This window comes from Cervus elaphus, chromosome 24 (genome assembly GCF_910594005.1).
Source record: "Cervus elaphus chromosome 24, mCerEla1.1, whole genome shotgun sequence".
NCBI classification, from domain to species: Eukaryota; Metazoa; Chordata; class Mammalia; order Artiodactyla; family Cervidae; genus Cervus; species Cervus elaphus.
Window position 1 is genome coordinate 43,818,719 of NC_057838.1, and position 15,292 is coordinate 43,834,010.

The 15,292-nt window shown below is 43.6% G+C and overlaps 1 protein-coding gene across 4 annotated transcripts in view; it reads left to right on the forward strand.

Annotated features, from left to right (window-relative positions):
• FRMD4B (FERM domain containing 4B) overlaps positions 1–15,292 on the forward strand; it is a 356,738-nt gene that overhangs the window by 202,927 nt on the left and 138,519 nt on the right. The window lies entirely within an intron of this gene.

The following is a 15,292-nucleotide window of genomic DNA, read 5'->3' on the forward strand; positions in this document are numbered from 1 at the left end:
TCAGCTGAGTTGATAACAAAGGTAGAAATAGAGGGATCTAAAAAGAGTGGGGGATCTGTATCTGGATATTAACCAGCAAGAGTCTGGAAGAGAATTAAAACAGAATCACTTTAGTATTTATTATAAGAAAGTAATAGTCTCTATGGGCTTCCCAGATGACTCAGTGGTAAATAATCCATCTGTCAATCTAGGAGACTCAGGAGACTCAGGTTCAATCCCTGGGTCAGGAAGATCCCCTGGAGAAGGAAATGTCAACCCACTCCAGTATTCTTGCCTGGGAAATCCCGTGGACAGAGGAGCCTGGTGGGCTATAGTCCAGGGGATCGCAGAGTCAGACAGGACTTAGAGACTAAACAACACCATGTGCTAAGCACTGCACTTTATGTTTATTCATTCATTTAATCCTCACAGTAAGCTGATAAAATTAGTCATATTTGTATGTCCATTTTATAGATGAGGCCCAGTGAAGCGATCTCGTTCTTTCTGTCTTTCTTTGATTTTTGTCATCCACCTCCAGCCTCATCTCATAGTAACCAGAGTTATCCTTGGGCTGGTAGGTTCTTTACCACTGAGCCACCAGGGAAGCCCCTGTAGAAATTCCTTGGTTTTTGTTAGTGAAAAGTGTGTTTGTAAGGTGTGTGCTCTGCTAAGCATTTTATGTGTATTATCTTATGTACTCTTTCCAGCTCTTGGCGGGGGGTGCTCTTGTTATTTCTGCTTTCAGACCAGGAAACCAGGGCTCAAAGTGAAGTCAAATACCTGTGTAAGACCACACAGGTGCTACCGAGGAGAGCTGGGGTTTAAACCCAAGTCTGTAACTTCAGAGTCTATGGTCTTGAGCATCGCACTTGTTAAATAATGCACTATTAAGTAATAAGCTGCTTCTTATGGCTTCCCAGGTGATGCTAGTGGTAAAGAACCTGCCTGCCAATGCAGGAGACATGAGGGACTTAAGTTTGATCCCTGGTTTGAAAAGATCCCTGGAGAAGGACATGGTTACCCACTCTTGCCTGGGGAAATCCCATGGCAAGAGGAGCCTGGCGGGCTACAGTCTATAGCGTTGCAAAGAGTCAGACAGGACTGAAGCGACTTAGTACACACACCCATGGGATGCTACAATGCCCCAGGCAAAACTATCCCCATTTTATAGCAACTATTCAGAGAAGGTAAGTGGCTTGCCTGAAGTGTCCAGCTAGTTCGAGGCAGAGCCAGGGTCAGGCATCATGCCCGCTGGACTCCCTCAGGGCTGCTCCCAGCCACTACCCTGCCCTAGCTAAGTGGGCAGCTCCACCCTGCTTAACCCCTGTGACTAAAGCAAATGTGATTAGGTACTAGAAATTCTGGAAACTGATGACTTCCCCCTGAGTTTGCATAATCCACCATCCAGGCCACTCTTACCAGAGACACCCATCCTTTTTTAAATGACCACAGCCCCCTCCCTTCAGAAATGCCGCTCTAGGAGAGCGCATCTAAGAAACAGGGCTGAGGCAGGGCCACCAGGGGAAATATTTGGTTTGCCCTGGTTACAGCCCCAAGTGTTGGGTGAGATTTCCTCTCATAAGACTCACCCGTTCTGATGGGGGCAGAACGGAACTGAGATTATTTCAGAGCAGGAATAGAAGCAGGGGGAAACTTGCCGACAGAGCAGAATGACACAGGCTTGGTTCTGCTTGTGATGAAAACCTGGAAGCGTCTTTCACCGGGGCTTTAAGGTCACGGCGGTCTGCTTTAGCAGGAGAAGAGTTCCAGCGGTTTGATCGACTCCAGAAGGGTAGCAGCAACACAGCTGGTTGGAACCTGGCAATTAAGAGGCAAAGGAGTCCCTCACTTGCCAGTGAGACCTTAACAATAGAAATGGGCGGAAAACCCAGAAGGGGATCAGGAGCTGAAAAATGAAGGGAAATTCATTCATTCCACACATGCTTACTTTGTCCTACAGTGGTCTTGGTATTGGCTTAGGGGCTAGGAAAGCAGCAGTAAGTGAAGCTTACATTCCGGTACCGAAATAACAGGAAAAGCAAATGACACTGAGCATTTGATATGCGCATCCTAGTCCTGGCGCGAGAGAACCTCAGCAGTGAGCTAGCCCACTGGGGACTTTTCAAATATAATCATAAAGTACAACAGGCACTGTTTATGTCCGCCTCTTTTCGCCAGGCTCTTCTTTCTGTCAGTAGCTATTCTTAGTCCCATTTTAAAGATGTAATAAGTAAGTCCTAAGAAAGTTGAATCAGCTGAGCTTTGAACAGAGTTATGTCTGGACCGAAAATCTCTGTTCTTTCACCTTTGTCATGTGGCCTCTCAGTGGTCTCAGCATCCTGACCTAGAGCTCTGAGCAGTGTCCTCCCCGCAGACCCCCTTCTCCCACTGAACTTCTCCAGTGGTATGCTGGCAAATGTTTAACAGCCAGCTCGCTGGGGACAAGGGCACTGATCAGTTGTTCTTGTTTAGTCGCTGAGTTGTGTCTGATTCTTTTACAACCTTATGGACTGTAGGGCAGCAGGTTCCTCTGTGTATGAGATTTTCCAGACCAGAATACTGGAGTGGGTTGCCATTTCCTCCTCCAGGGCATCTTTCTGACCCAGAGATCAAACCCGCATCTCCTGTATTGGCAGGTGGATTCTTTACCACTGAGCCATCTGTGAAGCCCAAACCACCAGATAGCATTTGCCAATTTCCATGCCCAGTTTCCAATAATACTCTCACCTTGGCTGACTTCACGTCATCAAGGTTAACAACACTGAGTTGGGAAAAGATGAGCATTAGGCGTCACTAAATAGAATTGCTGCCGTACTGATTCACTAGATGTTGATAACCTCAAGAACAAAGAGAATAGTAAAAGATATAAGTTGATATACCTTAATTTTTAATATTGGTTGCACTTAAAAACCAGCTTGAAAACAGGACAGTAGATGCCCACGAGCTGTTAGGGAATGGCTGCCTCAGTGGATTCTTTCCCCTCGTTGTGTTTCCTGGTGCTCACCCAGAAGTCTTCTTGGGCTCCTGTTATGAATTTCTCTCGTCTCTCTGACCTGTGGCCTTCCAATTTTGGGGTTGCTCTGTTTTAATCCAATATTAGCCTCAAAAAGAGACTGAATCCTCTTTGAAACCACAACCAGCATTAGATGACATTAAAGTTTCATCACTGAACATTAGAAGTATCAAGGATGAGGGGGATGGTTTGTTCTGTGATGGTAAAATGAGTCCTGGACGTTAAGAATTTTTCTATATTGTCCTAAATGAATTGACTTTTCTGTTTTCACTACTTGGTAATGCTTTTCTAAATCCCCCTACTCAAATAGACATTTCTATCAACCAAGATAGGATTCTGGATCTAGTAGAATCCATTTGTATTATTAGTATAATAATTATAAACTCCCTAAGGATCTGTTTTATCCTCTACTTATACATGGACCCAAAGAACCAAGAGATTTTTGAAAAGTGTAAATCAGAGACATTCTAACAAGGCCAATGAAAAAATTGAAACATGAAAACTCTGACAAGAAGTATGTCTTCTAAAATTAGTGTAAAGTTGATTTAGGGTTTTCTAATTAATTTTTTTTATTCTTAGGTTTGTATGGCAGTGTATGTAATTTGTTTGCTCTGTAGATGGCTTATATTGAGTCCAGATTTCCAAATCTGCCTTACTGAATAAACAGTACTGAGGGTATCTTTCAGTTACAAGTACAGCAGTTTATTTTTAACATCCCTCCACCCGAGCTGTGCTTGTCTTTAAGTTTTTTGAAAGATGCAGTACTTTCACTCCTTCCTACAGGCTGTTTTTCACGGGAAAAGAGAAAACTGACAGTTGGCAAAGCAAAAAGTTTCCAAACCACAGGGTGTCTGCTACTTGCATGATCACTGAAGCTAAAATTTCCAATTTCTACCCAGCGACCGGAGAACTTCTTTTCTGGTCAACCTGAAAGGCAGACAGGAACGAAAATTCCCCTTGGCCTGGGCAGTCTTCTCAGCTTTTCTTGGTTCCACTTTGTGACTTTTCCTGTTTACAGTATCTGTACCCTCCCGTTTTTTTTCTTTTCTTTTTTGACTCATTTATACTGTACCATGATGTCTAAAAATACGGCCTAACAACTGGTTTTAAGTAAAGAGGATGTTTCTTTCTGGGGGGGAAAAAAGGCAGACATATCCTCCATGGTTTCCTGAAAATAAACATTTAACAGTGTCTCATCAGAGTTTCTCATTGGAAAATGACGCAGAGTCTGAATATATATAGAGAACCCTGTTTTCACGGCAGCTGCTTCCATGATGAAGCTTCTGTGAAGATAGGTCACCTGTTTTCCCCCTTGTCCTTTGATGAGCTCCTCCTTGAACTTGGCTCAGCCCCTTATTACCTGGGACCCTTTGGCACGTCATAACTATCTACTTCACAGGATGGTTGTGAGAATTTGATGGATAAAATGCATGTCAAAGCACAGGACATGGATAACACGATCAACATGTATTAATTTCAATTTTGTGTTGGTGAAAACAAAAGTAGTTAGCCCAAGACATGGTTTGGTGGCAATCAGACAAGGAGCAAGAGTTTCCAAGAGTTTTCCCAGCTGTGTGCACATGCTTGTAATCTTGCCCAGTTGCTCACTTGTGTCCAGCTCTTCGCAGCCCTGCGGACTATAGCCCGCCAGGTTCTCTGTCCGCTGGATTCTCCAGGCAAGAATACTGGAGTGGATTGTCATTTCCTCCTCCAGGGGATCTTCCCTACCCAGGGAGCAAACCTACTTCTCTTGCGTCTCCTGCGTTGGCAGGCAGATTCTTCACCACTGTACCACCTGGGAAGCCCATGTGGGAAGCCCCTTTTGTGCATGTAGGCAGCTGCAAATGGTGATTTTGAGTTAATCTCTTGATTATCACTGAGAAATCAGAATGGAATTAATCCCCAGCTGTTGAGTTGCCTGCTCTCTCCAGGGTTTAACTGGTGTAGTTAAACTGCTCAACGCTAATATGACAGCTTGACCTCTTAATAATCCGGGAGAACTTTTTTCTTGAGGAAAACAGTCACTTAACCAACTGAAAATAACCACTTACAGTTCACATAATAGTACTCAGCAGCTTGTAAATCATTTCCACTAATTATAAGACTCATTGCACTAGAGTAAGTTCAGTAAAGCATGTCAGGCATTATCCTAATGCATAATCTGTGCCCAATAAATTGAGTGTATGACTGGTGATATGACTACTTTCTGACCTTTGAAGTAAATTTTACAATAGGTTCAACCTGCATTAATACAAGAGACAAAGCTAAATAAGATTGATTCTTACCATCCCCATTTTATAGGCACATACACTGAGGTTGACAGAGAGTCTGATTTTCAGGCCACACTCTTAGTTATGTTACAGAGCTGGGACACACACCCAGACCTCCTGATTCCAAAACCTGCGCACGCCTCATTGACACCAGGCTGGTTTCTCCTGATGGCCTTCAGCTCCAGGCTTAGTAAGTTATCCCCTTCCTCCCTCCCCCCCCATTTCTCTCTTTCTGTTTCTTTCTTTCAAACCTGCCTTTTCTTTTCACCTGTCTTATGAGATCAGGAGATAATCTGATAAGGGATTGTCTTTTATGAGAATATATTCCCTGGGGAATGTCTGCTAAAGCTGACTGAGCTTGCTTGCCAGGTGATGCTGGAGCCACAGCAATAGCTATTCTTGTTTGCTTTTCTCCAACCTCTGCCAGGCAGAAAGGGGCTAGCAGTTGAATGCTAACATCCAGAAAACCAGGTTATCCTTCCAATCTCTCCTGGGAGCCACTGTCAAGAGCTGTGGTCCAATGTAACTTTTCTCCATCTACTTCCTCAAATTTTGTGCTTCCTGGGTAAGAAGTCAGTTTCGAAGCATGTTCTTTGCACATGCTCAGAACTTCACTGCATTGCCAGCTGAGCTATTTCAGAGCCCTATTCTTATCTGAAAATATCTTGTTTCATTTTTTTTTTTTTATCATGGAGCATAGTTGATTAACAGTGTTGTGTTAGTTTCAGGTGTCCAGCAAAGTGATTTAGTTATACATGTACATGTATCTATTCTTTTTCAAAGTCTTTTCCCCTTCAGACTATTATGTAATATTGAGCAGCATTCCCTGTGCTATACAGTAGGTCCTTGTTGGTTATCTGCTTTAAATATAGAAGTGTGTACATGTCAATCCCAAACTTCCAATCTGTCTCTACTCCCCAACCCTTGTTCACTTTTTCTCCTTATCTTTAGAGCAGTTGTTCTCAATCAGGGACCATTTTGTCCTCTGGGAGACGCTTGTCAGGGTCTGGAGACATATGAGTGTCACGTGGAAGGAAGGAGTACTGGCATCTAGTGGATTGAGGCCAGGGAGGCTGCTAAAAATCGTGCAGTGCGTGGGAGCAGACCCCACAACAAAGAATTGTCCAGCCTCAAATGTCAATGGCGCCAGTGTTGAGAAATCACACAGTGAGACAAGCTTCAGAGACAGTGTCCTGTGGATCTCATTTATGGGTATCTTAGTACCCAGAAGAGTGCTCGCATTTAGGAAGTGCTGAATATTGGTTGAGTGAATGAATGAACACATGCTCCAGAGTTTCTCCACAGTGAATCAACTGCACTGTGTGCTGGACTGCATTCTTTTAAGCCCAGAATAATGGAGTCTGGCCCAGGCAGCCACCTAACCCATGAATAATCATCCTGTACCCAGAGTGCTCACATAAGTAGGACAGAACCGGCAGTACAAGAGGTGGGAGTTGATTCCTTCCTGGTACTCACTGAAAATCATCAGCAAACATAGAGAAGCCGTTTTGGCAACTGCAGGAGATAGCCAAGGAATGGTGATTGCAAAAACTTTTTGCACCCCTCTGACCTTGCTTTCAGATGATGGCTGGAACCAGGCAGCTGTGGTTTGGTGGATCTAGATCAAACTCTTCCAGAATAGTGTGATGCATGGCGATCAAGATGATATATAAAATGCCTCAGCCACGTGTGATTTAATGTGTAAGACTAATAATTGTGGGCGCTCGATCATGTCCACCTCTTTGTGACCCCATGAACTGTAGCTTGCCAGGCTCCTCTGTCCATGGGATTCTTCAGGCAAGAATACTGGAGCGGGTGGTCATTTCTCCTGGGTATTACTTCCCAACCCAGAGATCGAACCTGTGTCTCCCACACTCTTGCATTGGCAGGGGGGCTCTTTACCACTAGCGCCACAGCTCGTAACAGAAGTAATGTGACCCAGCAGTGGCCGTGGACCATGGAGTCAGATGCCTGCATTGATGTCCTATTCCAACTTTTCCTGGGCTTCCCAGGGGGTTCAGTGGTAAAGAACCCGCCTGCCAGCGCAACAGCCGCAGGAGAAACAGGTTCAATCCCCAGGTCAGGAAGATCCCCTGGAGGAGGAAATGGCACCCCACTCCAGTGGGTTATTCTTGCCAAGATAATCCCACAGACAGAGGACCCTGGCAGGCTACATACAGTCCACGGGGTTGCAAAGAGTTGGACACGACTGAGCATGAGTGTGAGCTGCCTCTTCCTAGCTCTGTAAGCTTGTGAGCTGGGGTCCATCATTTACCTTCTCTGAGCCTCAGTTTTCTCACCTGTACAGTGATGCAGGATTGGAATCTCCCTCAGAGTGTTAGGAGAGAATGTAAATGGCCCATGGAAAGAAAAGAAAGGTCTCTGGACAGAGCTGGCACACAGCAAGCCATTACTTCTTAGTATTTTTCCTAAAGCAGATTATTCATCCTTGGTTAACGGAATTCTCGCCTTCTTTATCACTGCCCCAACCCCGGCCCATTTTCCTTTCTTCCTCTGCTTCTTTTATGCCTCCTGTGCTTCTTCCTTCCTCACTGTCTCTCCTTTTCCTACTCTGGTCCCGTGAACTGCAGGGGACGCCCAGGAGTCCTACTTTGATACGACTAATGGTCCCGAGATTCTGCCCCAGGTCACAGCATCTTGACCTGAGACGAGTTACTCAACTTCTCCGCCCTTCAGTTTTGCCACCTACAAAATCTCAACAGGAAGACATCACCTCCGAGGGTTGTTTACAGCATGAAAGAAGACAGTACCCACATAAGTGCTTAGCGCTCGTGTGACATGTCCTGCGTGCTTCCTCGAAGCTAGGCGAATGGGTGATTGATACTGAAAGAAGAAGTCCCCGGGGACTGCACAGTGGGAGGGCAGGCACTGTCTTGAAAGACCTTGAGGGAAATTGCAGCTGACTGGCATCGGAGACGTCTGTGTCAGTCTAGGCCATTCTCTGAACGAGAGTGTCAATAGCTCATATTCACCCAGCACCCAGAGACGGTATAAAGGGACCCTGTTCAGCTGAGGTTGACATCATGTGCGTGAAATCTAAAACTGCATCCACTCAATAGATCCTAAAGTAAGAACGTCCCAGATACGTCCCTTTTCCGTCTCTCCATTTCCTCCAAAAAATCTCATCTGATGAGGAATTAATAGCACACCTTGTTCTCTTGGCGGAAAGCTTGTTTTTGTTTTTTGTATGTGTTTGTCTGTCTGGTCAAGGCTTGGGAGGTGTTTTTGGAACGTCCTCATTTTGCATTATGCTCTACACGTTTAAATCATTTGCGAATCAGTTTCGTTGGTAACTGCATCTAGACTCAGACCAGTTAAAGTCTTCCTTCCCTGAGCAGAGATTTATTGTCCACTTTCTTATCGTGTGCCAGGCACGGTTCCAGGTCTTGGGGATACAGTGGTGAACACATCAGCCAGGGCCTCTCCTGTGGAATCAACATTCAGAGAAGGATAAACAAACAACAACAAAATATTTCTTTTCTGGTATGTTGTCTCTCCTACCACAGCAAGAGACAGTGTCCAGGCTTTGCACTGAGGACAGGGAAGGCCTCTTGAAGATGGTGGCATTTGATTTAACATCTGAAAGATGCAAAAGTGCCCAGTCATGCCATAATCTGGGGCAAGAGCATTCCAGACAGAGAGAAGGGTGTGTGCTGAGCCTCAAAGTAGGAGCAGGCCTTCGTTCTGAGGAAGAAGGTCAGTGTGACTGCATGTCAAGTCTAGGCAGGTGGGTTGTGAATGAAGTTAGAGAGGGTGGGGAGTCAGGATCCATGGACAGTGTCAGTGAGGCAAGTAGCTGGCTTTTCCACTGCACTGCTGGAAGAGCCCTTGGGTGTTTTTAAGCAGGGAGTGAAGGGGGATCCTTCACAAGGCCATAGGGAGACTGGACTCAAAAGAATGAATCCCGATTAGGTAGCTGATTTTACCCACCTCCAGGTAAGAGATGATGGTGGACTAGACTCTAGATCCGTCACCCCACAGCACATCTTGAGGAGTCATTTTAACGAGACAGATCCTCTTTTGCTGAACGTTCAGTAAAGGTCAAAAGGGAATGAGAGAGAGGAAATGAAGCTTGTTGCTTCCTTACCAAGGTTTTACATTTCCGTGTTCCAAAGCGCTACTAAAGCAAAACCAAAGTAGGCTGGGGTTCTGGTCTCTCTCTTTTTTTTTTTTTTGTATTTGATATTTCCTGTTGCTTTCTAAGCTGGCCCCAGTCATTAGGAATGACCCCACCATGCCCTGTCTTGACTTGCCCTTAGGTTTGTTTTGGGGTGTTTTTTTTTTTTTTTTGCTGTTGTTGTTTCTGTTTGTCTCTGTTTTTCTGACTCTCCACTCTCATCTCCTAAATCGGGTAGTGAGATTGGGGTTTGGTAGGGGGAGGTTCTCGAAGACTTCAATCCCACCACGGGCTGCATATCCACAGCGCCCCAGGAAGCCAGAGGTCTGGTCTGTGGCCGGTTCTCACTTCCCTTCTGATCTTCCTCATTTACCACTGAGCAGATGGAGGTCTTTCCACCAGCACTCAGCACTTAGCCTCTGAGGACCTGCTCTATCAGCTGGGGAACAAACGCAGGGCAGCCACTGAGGTGGGAGTTTTAATCCAGCATGCACGATTTTAACCTCCAAACTCCTGAGGTTGAAGGAGGGAAGGGGTGGTGGGAGGGATAGCCAGTCTGGGTGGGTGTCAAGAGAAACTTTCCAAAGAGATCGTTTTCTTAGATGTATTTTTATTCCACAAGAAGCATTGCTGCTGTTAGCTGTCACTGTGTAGGGGTCAAATCTGAAACGGCTCTGGTGGTCCCTATGGGGCTCCAAGGTGATTTTGAATGTGTCAGTATAATCATTGTGACCCTAACAGCTCCCTTCTAATATGACTCCTGTGGATGACATTAGAAGAGAAAGCTTCAGTGGGAGTCATATTTGAAAATAAATAAGAAATGCCCAGGCTTTTTTCTTTTTGTGGTTACAGTAGTTTTTTTAAATATTTTCTTTTTAAATCTATCTGTTGGGGGCAAAAGTACATTTGTGTAAAGTGGTGTTTAGCAGCTGAGTAACCTCATACTCTCCATACGTGCTCTGTCTGGCCTGAAAGACAGAGACCTGAGTTGTTTTATATAAGTTGCAGGTGTGCAACATAGTGTCTCAGAATTTTTCAAGATTTTACTGCATTTAAAGTTATTATAAAATATTGGCTGTACCCCTTGTGCTCTATGATACATCCTTGTAGCATATTTATTTTATACCCAGTAGTTTGTACCTCTGAGTCCCCCACCCTGCCTTGCCCCTCCCCCCCCCCCCACTTTGTTATCTGTATCTGTGAGTCTGTTCCTTTTTTGTTGTATTCACTAATTGCTTTTATTTTTTAGATTCCAGAGTCCTGTGTTTTAATCCTTGGGCTCATACTGACTCCCTGTGCAGTACTGGGCACATCTGTCCTTAATTTCCCCACATTCCAAATACGCAGTGGAGATTAGATCTCTTCTAAGAGTCTAAGTTCTGTGATTCTAACTCCCTCTAGTCAAATGATTCTGCCCTGGACCTGAGATGGTTTTTCATACCTACTCTATGATGCATTGCTTTCTCTTTTCTACCCACTTATCTCCTCTCCTGAACATGTGCTGTGTGGGAAGGCTTTCCTACAATTTGTCACTTTATAGCGTAGGGAGTACCTTGTGGGTAGCTAAGTAGTTAAGAGCTTGGGCTTTGGGTTTGGGTCTAGTTCTGCTGTTTATGAATCCTGTTATTTACAATCGCCCTAGTAACCTCCTTCCCCTGTGTTATTGGGAGATGAGATTACTGCCTTGTGTGAGTGTCATGAGGGTTGAATATGTTCATATATGTAAAGTGCTTAGTGCAGTGCCCGGAATGTACAGAGTTTGTTAGTGGTGGTGTTAAGTGTGTTTATTAAAATGCTTAGCCAGGAGACAGGGACACAGAAGGACTTAAACTAGCTGTCCTCTCTCTTTTACTTTATTTCTGCTCCATCAGCTCTGGAGAATGTTTCTACCATGTGCTTTTTAAACTTCACCTGTCATTTATCTTCTTTAAAATGGGTTGATAACATTCTTCCTATTAAAAAGTCTTTTGTTTTAATGGGAGGGTAAATGGATTACAGAGAAGTTTAGCTGTTTGCTTGCTAATTTTAAAGTGTGTGGGGACTATAATAATTGTGCTTCTCAGAAGCAGAATATTTTACTCTCAGGAGTGTCAGATTAAAAACTGTCAGGATGTTGCTTCTGTGGTTTGGAAAGACTGAGTAACTTTTTAAAGGTAATGTAGATAGTAAGAGATAAAGTACAGTTTTGAGCCCAAGTCTGGCTTAGAACACTTATACAAGTTGCATCATTTCTCAGGCCTCAGTTTCCTGGTGCTTGAATGAGATTCCCCCGTCATAGGCTTGTGTAGAGACCGAAATAGTAATTTTTTTTCTTTAAAGAAGAAAACATGAATGGTTTTTTTTATTCTGCAGCCTCTCCTGTTTTTCTCTTGTGATCACACATAAACACATTGGTTCACATGTAGTTTGGACTTCAAATTTGTTTCCCCCTAAACTCTCTTAGAAACCCTGTTACACTGGAAGCTCTGAATTAGGACTACCTGACTTTGCGTCATTTATTTTGAGATACTGTATGTTAATAAGGGTCAGGAGTCATACCCTTTGCCCCGTGCATGCCAGGCCCTTCTTGGACGTTTGGTTGTGTCTCTTCCCTCACATCGGGTGTACTTGAATGTGTTTTGCTTATTCACATAACAGGACTCCCAGGAACCTGGCACATAATGCACATTTGTGAACCAGAGACCACAAACACCATCTGCAGAGGTGGCTGCTCAGCCTCACCCTGTAGCTGTGAAGAAAATCCATCCCACAGTTTCTGGAGCTTACCGTCTAAAATTTTATTAAGTGGCATATCCTAATTTCTAGTGTCATCAACTGAAATTTATTTATAAGCATTGTTTTGATCAGCAAAATACATCTCATCACCTCTCAGCCTTTGATTTAAGTAGGTGACAAGGACAGGTTTTTCTTAGTGATTCAGTTATACATATATTTACATTCTTTTAGAATATTCTTTTCTAAATATTCTTGCTAAAGAAAAGAATATTCTTTTCTAATATTCTTTTTAGAATATTATGGTTTCTTGTAGGATATTGAGTATAGTTCCCTGTGCTATACAGTAGTACCTTGGTGTTTATCCATTCTATATATAAGAGCTGACACCAGGCAGGTTTTTCCTGTTGTTATCGATGATCAAATCAGCCCTTTGACCTCCCAGAGGAGCCATCCTCCCACAGAGGAAAGGGCTTAGAGAGGCCTATGGTCTCAGATGTGCCAGGGCTGGGACATGCCAGTGTGGGCATAAAACTGTAGCGGCATCTCCCCAGTTCATCTGCACTGCCCTTCTCCATCTAGCTTGTGCGTGTGTATCCTCACATCACATGGTGGGTATTTGTTAAGTCCTTTCCACTGCCCACCAGCTGTTGTATTGTCTTTGATGAGAGCATCAGTAATTTGAGTGATTTTACCATATTAATGACATCATCTGGGGAGTCTGTACTCTGGGATCTTTAAAGAACTCACCTGCCAGTGCAGGTAGACCTAAGAAACACGGGTTCGATCTCTCGGTCAGCAAGATCCCCTGGAGGAGGACGTGGCAACCCATTCCAGTATTCTTGCCTGGAGAATCCCATGCACAAGGCAGCCTGGTGGGCTACAGTCCATGGGGTCACGCAGAGTCAGACATGAGTGAAGCGAATTAGCACAAAGTATAGATACTTGTGGTGTCTCGTGAACATGCTTTTAGTTGCAATAAGCAGGCTCCAACTCAGGGTAGCTTAAGAGAGGGGCATGGGGGAAGTGGATTTATCAAAGGAATACAGGGATGTTTTATGGAACTCAAGAACAAGGATTCTGGATAAACCACAATGGAAAAGAATATAATTAAGAATGTATGCACATGTATAACTGAGTCACTTTGCTGTACAGCAGAGATTAACTCAATATTGCAAAGCAGCCATACTTCAATAAAGAAATAAATTAAGAAAAAGAATCAGGATTCACCTAGATCAGTGGAATGGGCTAGACATGACTGGAAAGACACTGGGAACTCTAAGGGCAGCTCTCAGGCTTTCCCTCTCAGGCTGCGTGATTTTCCTTGCCTCCTTCTAGTTACCTGTCTCCTCCATTCTCCCTGCAGATGGTTTTCCTTTTTCTCTACATGCTGCAGATATTGGCTGCCCCACAACCACCATATTTTCATCGACTCATACTCAATTCCAGATTCCCTGGACTGAGGTTCTGATTGGCCCACCAATCAGATGGTCAACTGTCTTTCTCTTCATCCAATCAACTAAGGCTTAGAACCAACTAACCAAGTTGTACAAACATGGGCACCACTCCCTATGTCTATCATGAGATGGCCAGATACACCTAAAAAATATTTACTATTAAATTTTCTGAGATAAAATTATGTATTGACAAAAAATACATTGACCTAAATCAAGATGGATCCAAAGAAAAACTGAAAGAAGAAGTGGTTTGGTTTTGTTTTTAATCAGGAAATAAATTCATTTGGGTTATGCAGCAGCAGAGTACTTTGGAATACTTTATGAGTTTTGACACATTCCTTAATGGATTCATATTGTTTCCATTGGTCTTTTGAGTATTTTTTTTTTTTATATTATTCTCTGGGGCATGGGCTTTGGGTTTGCTTGCGGGTTTTAAAAAGAGATCAAATGAGTTAAACTGAAACATTGATTTATTTCCTCCTGTAGTGTGTTGTTGCTAAATCGCTTCAGTTGTATCCGACTCTTTGCGGATCCCATGGACTGTAGCCCACCAGGTTCCTCTGCCCATGGGATTCTCCAGACAAGAATACTGGATTGGGTTACCATGCCCTCCTCAAGAGGATCTTTCTAACCCAGGGGTTGAACCCGCATCTCTTATGTCTCAGGCATTGGCAGGCAGATTCTAGCACCACCTGGGAAGCCCTGTAGAACAGTAGGAAAAAAGATGACTTTTTTTTTTTTTCATTTAGACATTAATTCAAATTTTAACTTGGTTTTTTCTTGCCCAGGCAAATTTGAATAATTAACCTTAAATTGTGTACCTTGGTTTCCTTGTCTGTAAAATGGAGGTGTTGTCATATTGTAGAGTTTTGTGGCATTTTAATGAGATAGTTTCCATGACGTTCCCAGCTTGGTGCCTTAAACAAAGATATGTTTCCTTTCCTCTTGCCACCAAAGATTGTGTGTGACCTGGCTTTGCAGATTTAAGGACATAATCAGGGGAAATGAGACAACGTAGAACTTACTCACTTACCTCTTAGCACTATTTCCAGAATTTTTATGGGCCACATCTCCGTAATGTCACCATCTAACCAACTGAGCTACTTTCTAGACTTTCCAAGAGGGAGGGGATGTATGTATACATATAATGGACCCACTTCATTGTACAGCAGAAACACACATAACATTGTAAAGCAACTATACCCTGATTTTTAAAAAATGTAAGTACAATATTATGATTAGTATCTTTCACATGGCTTATCCCACTCTGAGCCTCAATTTTCTCATCTATTGGGGATAATAACACCAAGCTCAGATGGTGACTAGGGAACTCAGAGATATTATAAAAACACTTCGAGCAATGCTGAGTATGTAGTTGCTGCTCAGTAATGGAGGCAATTTTCATTTTAAAATTGGATTATATGTATCTGAGTTTCCAGGTCTTACTGTTTTGCTTCATTTTCGGTTTGGCCAAGCCAGATGGCTTGCAGGATTTTAGTTCCAGTACCAAGGATTGAACCTGGGCCCACAGCAGTGAAAGCATGGAGTCCTTCCTAACCACTAGACCACCAGGAAATTCCCAGGGTCTTACAGTTTTGTACAACAGCTGAGAGACAAAGTGCTGCGCTGGCTTTTCAATAGTGACCCAGCAGTTCTACATCCATGGACAAAGCTAGATGTGCAAAATTTATTGTGACATTGCTTGTGACAGCAAAAGGCAGAA